The following is an 11,593-nucleotide window of genomic DNA, read 5'->3' on the forward strand; positions in this document are numbered from 1 at the left end:
AGGCAGGAGGGGAAGTCAGCCTATATACAAGTCTGCAACAAAGGGAGCAGGCAGACTGAACATCAAAGGTCAGGTATCAAGTTAAGGAAGTTAGCATTCTGCTTCTGGGAAGATGCAAGCCTCTGGACTCACTGGATTCATTCCTTCCATATGCAGCTCAGCTATCTGGGGCCAGCCCTGGTTCCCTGTTCATCTTAAGGAGCGGCAGACGGCTGCTTCTTGCATTCTCCCAACTCCTCAGCAATCACCATGCAGGGGGTGGCAGCATCCCCTGGATCACAGTTTTGGGAGTCCTCACTCAACATTTGAAGGCCAGAAGTTGCCAATGGCTGTGACATTTCTTGTTTATTGATATGGCAGGAGATATTTTCATTTGGGAAAAACCCAATCCTGTATGTTCTGCTCTGAGATGTCACATCACCTGTTTTTAACCTATTCTTGGGCACCAGACTTGGATGTGAGTTTCAAAGTGGGACATTGGCTGGTAAGAGAGAATGGATACAGCTTTCCTTATCCTGCCTAAATTTCCACAGATCAGTTAAAAATATAACTCTAGGTAACTGCGTCTCCCTTTTTCATTACCCATTCCCTAGGTTACTTCATCTGTTTATTTCTCAAGCAGATATAGGTTCCTTTTTGCTCTTCTCCCATGTCTAGTTGGTTATCAAATCCTTATGAATCCCTTCTTTCCATCCCTTTGTGCTGTTTCTTCAGGATGTTGCTATTTCTTTTCTCTCCAGTAATCTATCCTTCTGAGTGAATTATATCAGCTCATATCTCTTTCTAAGTTGATGGAGGGCAAATTGGTGCTCACCACACCCTGCATCCAGGTGGGACAAGAGGGCAAGAAAGTGGAGACCTAGGCAGAGGGGGTGCAGAAGAAGGAATGTAGATGGGAAGATCAGGAACACTTGGGTATTTGTTTCACATATGTGGATGGAGGTGTCTGACATGATTGAAAACTTAAAGGAAGAATTTCAGACTAGTGGACTTCTCTGAAAACATATTGTTTCAAGACTGCTTTAATCTGGTTACTATTGACAATGTTAACGTGATCCTACTGTGATTCTTCAGGGTAGAGACAGCTGTCATGTAGGAGTGGCCAAGTAAATACTATCTTTACACAACATGTCTCCCCCACCCCATTCCACTGTGGACACGTGGAGAAGCTGCTGAACTAATATAAGAACTGAGAGTGCTGGCCTGGCTGTGAGCTGAGTCCACCCAGTTACTGCTTGATGGCCTGCATGGTGTCCAGGGCTCCAACCTACTCTCACACTTGCAGTCTTTGTAGTTCTAGGCTGTGCCTGGGGGTGGGAAGATGCCCAGGACTTCTCCCAGGGCAGCTCACATAGCTATTCACCATGGGGAAGTAATGAAATAAATGACATATGATGAAAGAAATAAAGTATACCCACCAAGAAGCTCAGTGAACTCCAAAAAACACAGATAAACAATCAAGTTCAGGAAAAGAATATGTGAACAAAATGAGATTAAAAATATTTCTTGTCATTATTATTATTGTTTTTGGTTGCGCTGGGTCTTTGTTGCTGCACATGGGCTTTCTCTAGTTGTGGCAAGCAGGCACTACTCTTCTTTGTGGGCAGCAGCTTCTCTATGTGGGGGCTTCTCTTGTTGCAGAGCACAGGCTTTAGGCGCTCAGGCTTCAGTAGATGCAACATGCAGGCTTCTGTTTGCGGTGTGCAGGTCCTAGAGCACGGGCTCAGTAGTTGTTGTGCACAGGCTGAGCTGCTCCACAAAGGAAGTTGATTGTTTTACAGAGATAGAAATGATAAGAAAGGAAGCAACAAGGAATTTGCTGATGGTTTAGTGGTTAGGATTCAATCCTTTCACTGCTGTGTCTGGATTCGATCCCAGTCTGGGAACTGATATCCCTCAGTCTCTGCAGTGAGGCAAAAAAGGAGAAGGAACCAAACAAATTCTTTTGCTTAAGATTACAGTGAATGAAACACAACAAAATGAAAAATGCTACAGACAGCATCAGCAACAGCAGAAGAATCTGTGATGTAGCAGACAATTGAAATTACCCAGCCAGAAGACAAAGAAGAAAAAAAGAATGAAAAAATGTGAAAGAAACAGTGTGAACTATGGGATAACATTCAGAGAAACAACCTGCATATTCTTGGAATCCCAGAAGAAGAGAGGGAGGAAGAGACAGAGATTGTGCTTAAAGCAATAATACCAGATAAGTCCCAAATTGGACCAGATTTAGACATCCAAGTTCATGTAGCTAATAGGTCACCCCTGGAGTTCATTCAAAACTATTCTCTCCAAGACACATTTCCTGTAATCAAGACAAAGAGAGAATTTTATCAAGAGGAAAGTAAATGTTCACAGAAAAGAAATTCCCTTAAGAATATCATTGGATTTCTGAGAATAAACCTTGCAGGCCAGGAGAGAATAGGATGATATATTCAATCTGATGAAAGTAAAAACCTGCCAACCAAGAAAACTTTTCTCAGGAAAGTTGTCTTTCAGAAATGAAGATGATGCAAAGACTTTCTCAAACAAACAACAGTTGAGGAAGTTCACCAACACAGGTTTGTCTTACAAATTACCGAAGGGAGTTCTTGAAGGTAAATGAAGGATACTAATCATCATATGAAAGAAGATATAACAAATTTGTAAATGTAAGTATGTAATCCAATTCAGAATACTCTAATATACAAAATATACAGGGAAAGTCGCTCAGTGGTGTCCAACTCTGCGACCCCCTGGACTGTCTATGCAATTCTCCAGGCCAGAATACTGGAGTGGGTAGACTTTCCCTTCTCCAGGGGATTTTCCCAAGCCAGGGATCAAACCCAGGTCTCCCACACTGCAGGCAGATTCTTTACCAGCTGAGCCACAAGGGAAGACCAAGAACACTGGAGTGGGTAGCCTATCCCTTCTGCAGGGGATTTTCCCGACCCAGGAAATGAACCAGTCTCCTGCATTGCAGATGGTTTCTTTACCAACTGAGCTATCAGGGAAGCCCATGAAATATACAATGGACTTGTAAATGTAAGTGTGTGATACAACTCAGAATACTCTAAATGGGCTACCCAGTTAACTGCAGCCTAAAGAAAGTATTAAAATAGCTGTAAAGAAAAGATTTTTGTTAGTGGATATACAATATAAAGAGAGGCAAATTCTGACATCAAAAACAGAAAGTGTAAGGGGGTAAAAAGGTATAGCTTTTGAAGGTGATTGAAATTAATTTATCAGACTGTTGTGTCTGTAAGATGTTATATGTGAGCCTCATGGCAACAAAAATGTAAAAACCTACAGTAGTCATAAAAAGTAAAGAGAAAGAAGTCAGAGCACACCATTATCCAAAGTTATTAGCTCCCAGTTCTAGCTGTTGTGCAGAACAGTTGAGTTGTCCTGGTCTCTACAGCATCCTTCAGGATCAGCCCCAGAGGACTCTCCTTTTACAAAGTGAAAGATGAATTAGTCTGCTTTTTTTTTAATCAAAAGAACTCCTTCTGCAGCTAATCTCCTTCCTTATGTCATACAGAGAGTGCAGCTGTACTTTTTAATTGCAAACTTTCTTCCTGTGATGTCGCTGTGAGGTTTTAATTGAAAAACTGCCAAATGATAAATCATATGAATACCTTGTCTCCTCCGTTGGGTCTGATTAAGACTTAATAAGAGGCCACAGGTTAGTAGGTTGTGGTTTGTCTTGTGTATCCTTAGAGATAGAGATTTGCAGCATTCGTTGTGACATGTCTATTGGTGATAAGCTCCCTCTGTTTGAAAATAAAAATTTGCCCTGTTAATTGCTGAAAACATTTGCCTTTAAAACAAAAATGTCAGTTAGCTAAGTGACGTCGTCAAAAACAGTTCTCTATATTTAAGATAATTTCTCTTGAATGTCTAATGGGGTCTAATTCAGTCATTCAATAAATATTATCTGAGAATCTGTTAAGTTATAGAGAGTGGAAATACAGAACTTATACTCAGGTACAGGCCTCACTCCAATCCTGGGCCTTGGCAGGGCCTCAGCAGATACTTGCAGCCTGCAGGAGCCTTGGGTAGCGTGCCCAGATGGGGAAGGAGTCAATGGTAAGGAAAAGAGAATCTGTTCACAGACTTTGAGATGTTAAAGGAGGAGCACATCTTGCTCTATTTCCAGTGTTCTTAGGCTGATATGCAGGCTGGACTCAGCTGCATCAAAGCTCCACGTGCAATAGAGCATCAGGTCATAGAGTTCAAGTCTGAGCAACCACCCAGACTTTGAACTCTGAGTGCCATCCCAGTGGCACTAATCCTGGATTTAAGTGGTTTAAGAATGACCACCTGCAGGAACTCAATAGCTCTGGAGTTGGTAATTACATCAATTCTGAGCAGAGGTGGATTAATCATGAAGGTAATGAAGCCTCACCTTCACAGACTCTCCTTGCACCAACTCCTCCCACGTTCCGAGGCAGGCCCTAGGGCTGTGCTCACAAGGATATAGGTTTTGAATGTGCCATTTTCTTGAGTGGAGGGAAAAAAATTAGCAAAATTATTTCTTACCCAAATGTGAAGAATTCTTTCAGTGGTAAATTCTTCAAAGATGGGAATACCAGACCACCTTACCTGCCTCCTGAGAAATCTGTATGCAGGTCAAGAAGCAACAGTTAAAACCAGACATGGAACAAAGGACTGGTTCCAAATTGGGAAAGGAGTACATCAAGGCTGTTTATTGTCACCCTGCTTATTTAATTTATATGCAGGATACATCATGCGAAATGCTGGGTTGGATGAACCACAAGCTGCAATCAAGATTGCTGGGAGAAATATCAATAACCTTAGATATACAGATGGCACCACCCTTGTGGCAGAAAGTGAAGAGGAACTAAAGAGCCTCTTGATGAAAGTGAAAGAGGAGAGTGAAAAAGCGGGCTTAAAACTCAACATTCAAAAAATGAAGATCACTGCATCTGGTCACATCACTCCATGGCAAATAGATGGAGAAACAATGGAAACAGTGAGAGACTTTATCTTTTTGGGCTCCAAAATCACTGCAGATGGTGACTGCAGCCATAAAATTAAAAGACGCTTGCTTCTTGGAAGAAAAGTTATGACCAACTTAGACAGCATATTAAAAAACAGAGACATTACTTTGCCAACAAAGGTCCGTCTAGTCAAAGCTATGTTTTTTCCAGTAGTCATGTATGGATGTGAGAGCAGGACCATAAAGAAAGTTTAGCACTGAAAAATTGATGCTTTTGAACTGTGGTGTTGGAGAAGAATCCTGAGAGTCCCTTGGACTGCAAGCAGATCCAACCAGTCAATCCTGAAGGAAATCAGTCCTGAGTATACTTTGGAAGGACTGATGCTGAAGCTGAAACTCCAATACCTTGGCCACCTGATGCAAAAGAACTGGCTCACTGGAAAAGACCCTGATACTGGGAAAGATTGAAGGCAGGAGGAGAAGGGGACGACAGAGGATGAGCTGTTTGGATTGCATCACCGAGTCAATGGCCATGAGTTGAGCAAGCTCCAGGAGTTGGTGATACAGGGAAGCCTGGCGTGCTGCAGTCCATGGGGTCACAAAAAGTCGGACACTACTGATCGACTAAACTGAACTGAAAGGGGAAGAAGTTAATTGCATACATGCAGCAGTAAATGCACAACCAGATTTCTTCAGGAAATCAAAAAGAAACAGGGGACTTAGAAAGCACATGCTACCCTCTCATTAGCACAGGATTGGTGGACGGTGAACATAAGATCAGAGATGATGGACTGACCAACTCAGAGGAAATAGAGCTGTTTAAGGATGAAGGTCAAAATGCTGAGACAAATTTGGGAAACTGAGCCTGACTGTCAGCACAGAGTGATGTAAAGGGAAAAGGAGATGCGGGTGCTCTTAAACAGGACTTAGGTCTAGTTGTTGGTCAATCAGAAATGGTGACTGAGAACCAAGCCCAACAGAGGAAGCAAGGTGAGATCAGAGGGAGCAGTTTGGGATGAAGACACAGAAGGAAGAGGAGATCCAGGAAAATACCTGCTTCATGTGACAGATTCTGTCTTCTTTTCAAGTCTTCTTTCTCCTTTGTATCCATCAGAAGAGACTCTGCTCTGCTGCTGGAAAAAGTGACCGCCAAATCTCACACATACACACATACACACACACACACAGACAAATGCACACATACACACACACTCATATACAGACACACACACACTCATCACAACCTACAGTTGTTAGTGGTCAGTGAGACTCTTCCATGTGCACCCTCTGGAACATACAGCTTCTGGGGCAGAAAAGAGAGAGACTAGAGAATCACACTTGGGCTTCTCATGCCTCCACTCAGAGGTGACCGAGGTGACACCACCCACGTTTCATTGCCCAGAATGAGTCACTGAGGACTGGAAATACAGCTGTTTGATGAGCACCACTGTCTATCCACATCCTTCAGTGGAACTCTTGAGAGCAGTGCTGTCAGGTTTTCTCACATTGGAGAAGCTTCTGAGGTTCAGCTTTGTGCAGAGATTGAATGTGATCCTACCCTCCCTGAGTGGGACTTGAAGGCATTTCCTATTTTCATCCTTTGGCTTGTGTGTCTCCGACTCCTTACTCCACCTCAGTCTGTGCCAAGTGGGATTAGTCAGATTTGTATCTCCCCTGTCCCCCACCTCCCTTCTCCACTCAGTATCACTAACTGCAGGGTGATTTTCAGCATTTGCCCATGAATTCACTTCTTTAGTTAGCCAATATTTGTTAAGCTCTTTCTATGTGTTTTTACTTGACCTTAAAGAGACACTGAAGAATAAGACACAATACTTGCTCTCCAGAAGCCTGCACTTTGGACACCATATAGTATATACAAGAAAGTTTATATAGATTAAATAGATGCAGCAGTGAGTTTGAGCTGGAGGAATTAGAAAGAATTCTCAGAGGTGAAAACTCTATGCATTTAAAAACAAGAGAAGATTTATCAATTTTCTTTTTGTAGTAGGCTTAAAAATGTGTCCTCTAGAATTCAAATATACATAAATGTAATATTCTCTATTATTATAACTGATTTCATCTTGTGCACTAGCAAGGTGTATTTATGTGGATTGAAAGTTCCATAACATTAACACAGACTCTCCCATTTAAAATGTGTCCCTCAACTTAGCTTAGGTTCATTGTAATAATTTTCTTGTCATTTCTAGTTCAAGCTCCATGCTGAGACTGGTTTTCCTCTAAGGAGGCATCTTCTTTTCTCTCCCCAGAGATGGTGTCTGGGGTGGGAGGGCTTCTTCATTTCCAACAGCAGTGGGTAAGGGTCCTTGGTTTGCTTGCTCTCCACTTAGAATTTCTTTTCTTTGATTTAGTAGCTTTGATCGTTTCTGGTCTCTGGGTATCTGATGCTGCACTATGGAGGAATGAATGAGGCCAATCCAGAGCCATACTTTTTGTTTGATATTGCTGGTTATAGACCATAAAGGGCTGAACAGAGATGATGGGCTGGACATCACCAGCTCATGACTTTGCTCCTTCTTTTATGCCATTGTGATGAAGCAGTCTTTGGTAAAGGAGACTCCACGAACCCTGGTCCATCCATCCATGCAAGGAACACATATGGTGACGGAGATCTCCAATGCCTTGGTGTAACAACTCACTGAATTATTTCCTTTTGAACTGTGTACCACTATTTTAATTTTAATATATTTTGTGTTTTAGTCACTCTGATTAGTCCTGAGGAAATGTTCCTCAAGCAAGCAGGTTTAATTATTAACTTTCCTGGCAAAGAGATTACTGAACCTCTGAAACCTCTATTTTCTCGTGGTGATTTGGGAATAATAATGCTACAGATAGTACTGCTTTACCATAAGACCAGGTAAACAGTCTAAGTTAAAAGGATTCTACCTGCTCTTTGCTTCTGCACTTCTAATTCAATATGGAAGCTGTTAAAATAAAATTTTTAGAAAAAAAAATTTCTTCCTGTTACAGTTATGTGTGGTTTGAATTGAAAATGTGCTAAATGATAGATACATAGACATCCTGACCAGTTGGCTATATCTGATTAAGACAAGAACAGGAGGCTTCAGGGTGTCAGGGTGCTGTGGTTTATCTTCTTTATCTTCAGATATACAAAGACACTTGCAGCTTTTTTATACGTGTTTAGAACTGGCTCTCTCAGCACTGCTCTTGGAGTGGGGCTAGCCTTATTTCTGGTATTGCAATTTGCTGCATTCATTGCAGCAAAGTGTTGAAGTGAACCAAACGTAGTTTATACCATTTAATCATATTGAAATATCATTACAAAAATTGACACAACTTGCATTGTGCTCTTAAGTCCTCACAACAAGTTAAATTATTTCTCAAAAGATTTCTTTTGATTGAAATGATTTGTGTAAAATACCTGGCTGACATTCATTCATTCAGATATACAAGAGACATCATTTAGGATTTTTTATTAGCAGGCTTTGGGGTAAGGAGGTGAATTAGACACAAAACTTTTACCAAGTCCATTTATAAAGTGAAATTAGCAAGTAAACGACTTAATTCATGAGGGTCACAGTTGGTAGGGTCAAAGTTCGTGAGCAGTAGAATGGGGGACAGAGAGAAGGAGTGGTGTGTGGAAGACTCACAACTCTGGCACCAATCGCCATCACAGCACGTCAAACTCTGGGAGAGTTTTGACAGCTCCAGTCAAGGCTCCAGATAACAGAATTTAATTCCTGTTCTAGAGTTCTGTGAGTCCTGGGATGGGATGGCGAGAGGGGCCCTAATATTGCTTCTCTATCACTACTATGTACCACTAATAACTAAAGGTTATATCTCTTACTAATGCCAACTCATTTAATTCTAACCAAAACTCTGTCATCTAGGCACAAACATAACTCTCCTCTTACAGACTAAGCCAGTACACAGAGAGTGTCAGGACCCTGTACAAGGTCACACATGTGGTGTGTGGCTGAGCTCTGGGTCACAACAGGGCAGACTGGCTCCTAAGTCTGTTCTCCTGACCCCTGCACTGCACTCTCTCAAGTTTATTGTGGACAAAGTTGGTTGGTGTCCTCCTTAAAGCTTTCCTTCTTCAAATCTTGGATGAGATTGGACACAGATTTCCTTACGTGTCAGAGAAGACATACCTTCATCAGAGGGTGAGTTGGTTCATGTTGACTCTGCACTCCCAGCTCTGGGGTAGTGGGTGCTGGGGACCCTATACTAGCCCTGAGTTAGCCCCTCCTTTCCAGCCCACCCCTCCCTATAATGCCGTCTGGAGCCCCTAACAGTGTCTTATCTGTGAGATCTCAATCCCGAGGTAAGACCGTATGTACCTGGTTCACTAAACGCTTCCCTGTGTCATCCTGTGGGAGGGGTGAGTGGACCCCAGGAAGCATGTCCCGTGTTCTAGGTGTCTGCCTCATGGATTCTGGTGATGCTGTGGCGTCCATAACTGGGTAAGGAATGATGACTCTGGGTCCCAGGGGGAGTAGAGCATCAACTCTTAAGTGACTGAGCAGATCCTTGTCCTACTCCAGCGCCTGAGTTTATATTCTGGTTCTGACATTTATGATCAGTGATTATCACCGCTGTGTCAAGCATACAGAAGGAGGTGGAGTTCATGTTCAGATGGGGGCTTGGAAGTGAGAGGAACACAGAACCAGTAAGTGACTGTTGTAAAATAAAACACCAGCGTATTTAAATAGAGAGAAGAGAATGTGTTCAGTTGACTTTTCTCCCTTTTCATTTACCTGAGTCTCAAATAGGAAGGACGGGTGTGACGGGACAGAGAAGCTATGTCTGCTGACCAGGACGAGGCGTCCATCTGGTCGGGGATGTGACAGGGCTGTGGACTGGCCCTCAGCTGCCCTCAGGGTTGCCTTCACTGAGACCTTAAGGTGTATGCGTGTGGGGTGCATGGAGCCATCCATCTCTGAGCTCTGCTGGGGACTCTGAAGTGTGTGTGTCACAGATGTGTCTTTCCCCCATCTCTGCTGAAATGATGAGAGTCAGACGGGTGAGGGGGGCTCCGTGTGGGCTTGTGTGGACCACAGGGGTGCACCATGGGCATCTTTAGCCTGAGAGGGCATGAGGCATGGGGGGTAGCATCTTAGTGACCTTGAGTTTTGTCACTATCTTATATCCCCTTACTGTCCTTCTCAGTCTCTATTCACCCCAGGACTACTTTCTGGTTACCATCTGGGAGCTTCTTCTGATCATGGAAACAGAACAAGGCAGCAATGGCCACACTGAACTTCAGCCCCTTCTGCTTTGATCTGTCTCGTCATCCACCTGGGCTTCCATTCTTGTCGCCGCTTTTCCTGTTAAATGTAGAGTGAAGGAGGTGAGGTCACTGATAGTTTCAGGCAGCATGAACCCCTTCTCTTTTCTGCTTCACAGGCCTCTTCTTTGACCCCTTGCCTGCAGCTACCATGTAGCAGAATACTTTCTATTTATCTTTCTGTCTGGGGCAGTTCCCTTAAATTATATTTTGCATCTTCTTTAATAATGGCTTATAATATAATGAATCTAATCAAACCAAACTGTCAATATGCAATGGGGGAAGCTGTGAGGTTTAGGAAACCTAAGTCTTTCTAAACTACATGTTTTCTTCTAGAGATGCCCAAATCCTATTTTGGAGGGCTAGAGTTGAATGATGACTTCCACTCTCTCTTTGTTTCCTATAACAGAAATCTCTCTCATGAAGCATTATTTGGTGACTAGCTGAAAGGGATATTTCACATAAACTGAAATGCAATAAAGTGAAAGGGATTCAGTGTGTCTGAAAATCCCTTATAGGGCTTCCCAGGTAGCTCAGCAGTAAAGAACCTACTTGCCAATGCAGGAGACACAGGAGATGAGGGTTCAATCCCTGAGTCAGAAAGATCCCCTAGAGAAGAAAATGGCAACCCACTGGAGTATTCCTGCCTGGGAAATCCTGTGGACAGAGGAGCCTGGTAGGGCTACAGTCTGTGGGGTTGCAAAGAGTCGGACACAGCTGAGAATGCATGCACGTGCCCCAGTACCGAGGCTCCAGATCCTTCTGAGAAGGGGGAAAAGACCAGCAAACTCATCTCCTCAACATGATGGGTCCCACCTCACTCCCACTGTGGTCACCTATGAATTCCTCTGCTCCTGGTCCTCACTTTCTGCTGGCCTGATAAATATTCTTGTATTTCAAGCCTTCTTGTAGTTCTCTTCTTTGTCCCTGAGCTCAGTTCCAGGGAAGATCAATGCTTGATTCCACCAGAGAAATTCTCCATGGGCTAAGAGATCCCCTCCTCGGACCCTGACAAATCTTACAGTCTATGGTATTGGTCAGGGTGATCAGATGAGAAATTGTCACTCGTGCTTTCTGATACAACTTTTCTACACCAGCCTCAGTCATGGAGCCCGGCTCTCAGGACCACGGAAGCAGGAGGTCAAAGGACCGTGGTGCTCATATAAGGAGATGTGGAAGATTCAGAAGCTCATTGGTGTTTGAGCTTCAGAAAGGGGCAGATGCAGCCTCCAATAGCGCCTGAAATGGTGAAAAGTGTTGCTATTGGCTCTCAGGAGGGAGGGTGTAAGGGGTGGTCTATATAGACCCCAGTCGGCAACCTGACGCCTCCTCACAGGCTGATCCTGCAGCTGGGACTGTGACCTTGAGGACGGGGTGTCAGG

The 11,593-nt window shown here is 43.4% G+C and overlaps 1 long non-coding RNA gene across 1 annotated transcript; it reads right to left on the reverse strand.

Annotated features, from left to right (window-relative positions):
- Nucleotides 1,541-6,259, reverse strand: LOC108636063. The gene is made up of 3 exons (XR_001918110.1): nucleotides 6,191-6,259; nucleotides 5,996-6,075; nucleotides 1,541-1,903 (listed from the first exon to the last, which is right to left on the reverse strand). It is a non-coding gene; the product is annotated as an uncharacterized LOC108636063 (long non-coding RNA).

The sequence above is a fragment of the Capra hircus genome, chromosome 5, assembly GCF_001704415.2.
Source record: "Capra hircus breed San Clemente chromosome 5, ASM170441v1, whole genome shotgun sequence".
Classification (NCBI taxonomy): domain Eukaryota; kingdom Metazoa; phylum Chordata; class Mammalia; order Artiodactyla; family Bovidae; genus Capra; species Capra hircus.